Genomic DNA, 2,996 nt, shown 5'->3' with positions numbered 1-2,996 from the left:
TTTAAATATTTTATTTTTTTATTAATATTATTAGTATTTGTTCAAAGAGCTGAAGAGCCGCATCTTGATATCAAAAGAGCCGCATGCGGCTCGCGAGCCGCAGGTTGCCGACCCTGGTCTAGGCTGTAATGGACCGGCTTCACCCTACTTTTCCAACACATCAAGAGCAGTGGTAGAAATTAAGATTTAATTTGTTTTTGGTCAACATTACAAAACAGAAAACATTCAAAAGCTTAGTAGGTCAAATCTATGAGAAGTCCTTAAGGTTACATGTCGACAGTGTTTCTGACGTGAGGCTGTTGCGTCATTGTGTATACATAGTGAGCAGATTAACCATCTGTTTTACAAATTGATATAACACTGGTACTAGACAGTGCATTTGTATAAACTCCAAGTAAACAATACCACATGGCCAATTTACTGACACACTTCCCAGCTCGTTTATAATAAATATTTCTATACAATCAGGTGAGAAATACATATAAAGAAAACCCTTAAGACTAGTAAAGTGCTAGAATTATATATAAGCCTTCAAAAAGTGCCCATTATTTTTTTAAATATCTAGTAAACAAAATTAATAATGTTAATTGTATAGAGTAAAAAAACTCTGCACTAATGATATAAAGATTTAAAGAAAACACCAAAGAAATGCCTGATCACTTGCTGTCACTTAAAAAAGGCTTGCGCTCTTAAACACACATAGAAACATGACCAGGTTACAGTAGGATACAATATTCACTTGTATAAAAACACTTTTCATATTCTATAAATACAAATTTCACAATAGTTTTGGTTCTTTACCAAATCAAATGTATAATTATGACCAAGGTTTCATAATGTTTTGAAAAACATATTTCTCAATTAACACTTTGTATAATTAGAATCAACATTAAACCTAAAGAAAAACTATTACACCCATTAAGTGGAAAAAAAATTGTTCACACAAAAATTGAAACACAAGTAGCTAAAGTGATTCTTGCACTCTTAATTTAAACGCTCATACAAAAAAACGTGTAACATCAAATACAATAACTGCTTATAGTAATAAAACTAGTACGGCTTTTACGTATCTACTCTAATTTATAAACATTTTATATATATATTCCTAAATATGAGCTTACTTTATAATGTGTTGCTCAAAGCCAATAAGCTTCATCAAATGATGAAGTTATTTAAATAGTAGTCTATAATTTATTTTCTACTTTTTAGTGCATCATTACATAAAAGCTTGTTATTAAAACGTTTTTTATGAATTTTTTTTTCAGTACTTTACATGTTTTATTTACAATAGAGTTACATGACAAAAAACCATTGCGCGCCTACTGAACATCACGTTCAGTAGGCGCGCAATGGTTTTTGAACGCAGCCATTACGTGATGGCGCAGCTATTGAAGGTGATGACGAGTGTGGTGTGGTTGGCTAGACATGCCTACTAATTCGGTCCAAATTTTAATTAATTCATTAAAAATCAATTAGGCATCCAATTAAGTCAAATTTAGTTTTAGATTGCATTGTCTTCATGTCTTGACCCACGTGCCAAATGTGAATCGTATCGGTCAAGTAGAAGTTTCCGAATTTTCACTCCTGCGTTTCCATCTAGACTGACGACAGAGGAAGTGAGTTAAATAAAAGCTTGTAATAAAAAAATTCATAAAAAACGTTTTAATAACAAGCTTTTATGTAATGATGCACTAAAAAGTAGAAAATAAATTATAGACTACTATTTAAATAACTATAAAGAAAAGCGTGGGTCACTTTAGTATCTATTGGATACCTTTACTAATGTTAAGGAAGACACCCACGCTTTTCTTTATAGTTATTTAAATAGTAGTCTATAATTTATTTTCTACTTTTTAGTGCATCATTACATAAAAGCTTGTTATTAAAACGTTTTTTATGAATTTTTTTTTCAGTACTTTACATGTTTTATTTACAATAGAGTTACATGACTAAAAACCATTGCGCGCCTACTGAACATCACGTTCAGTAGGCGCGCAATGGTTTTTGAACGCAGCCATTGAAGCTATTGAAGGTGATGACGCGTGTGGTGTGGTTGGCTAGACATGCCTACTAATTCGGTCAAAATTTTAATTAATTCATAAAAAATTAATTAGGCATCCAATTAAGTCAAATTTAGTTTCCGATTGCATTGTCTTCATGTCTTGACCCACGTGCTAACTTTGAATCGTATCGGTCAAGTAGAACTGTCCGAATTTTCACTCCTGCGTTTCCGTCTAGACAGACTGACGACTGACGAGGAAGTGAGTTAAATAAAAGCTTGTAAAAAGCCAAGGATTATCTAAGTGTTTGTATTTGCTTTATTGCCGTTATTTTCCCTCTAAGTTTCTCTGGGCTAGTTGCTTTACACAGTGTTAGATTCAGGTTGGTGAGCCTGGTTTGCATCCTGTGGTTTCATGACATCGGGCAGTTCAGGTGGGCTAGACAAGGGATGAATGTCCAACTGTTCCCATTCACCATCTTCTGTCCTAAAAATCAAACCAATAGTAGCAGGCGACTGAGCTCTAGCCACCGAACTGGTATAACCGTACTCAGACAATAGTTTATTTTCATCAGCTATGATAGTGTCATCTTTGTATAACCTCATCTGATCTGGTGGTACTTTAAGAATTCCTTAAATAATTTTTTTGACTTCGCCCATTTTGGTGTTTTCCTTGGCATCTGTAAAGATGGTTGTCTTTTTACGCCGAATCATTATTAAGACATCCATTGTTTGTACCTATTAAAAGCAGCTTGATGCAACTATTCTATCTGTGTTTCTTTGTTGTGTTTGAAACTCTACAAAATAAATTTTGCAATTATCTATGCTTTTTTGTTTTTGTATATTTGACAATCATAATTCTAAAATATATTAGTTTTCAACTATAAAATTTAGTAGATTTTTCAGAACTGCTATTACAAATATATTTATTTAAGTAATAATGCTTTAAGTCAATCTTAAATTTATTTTAGGCTATTTAATTCATTATTTGTACTTT

The 2,996-nt window shown here is 32.4% G+C and overlaps 1 pseudogene; it reads right to left on the bottom strand.

Annotated features, from left to right (window-relative positions):
• Positions 1 to 2,287: 2,287 nt before the first annotated feature.
• LOC131944290 (elongin-B-like) lies at positions 2,288 to 2,735 on the bottom strand (annotated as a pseudogene).
• Between the last annotated feature and the right edge of the window lie 261 nt (positions 2,736 to 2,996).

The sequence above is a fragment of the Physella acuta genome, unplaced genomic scaffold (assembly GCF_028476545.2).
Source record: "Physella acuta isolate Inbredline_101_S28 unplaced genomic scaffold, ASM2847654v3 ptg000487l, whole genome shotgun sequence".
NCBI lineage: Eukaryota > Metazoa > Mollusca > Gastropoda > Physidae > Physella > Physella acuta.
Note: the sequence above shows the minus strand (reverse complement) of the source record. Positions and strands in the feature narration are given on the sequence as shown.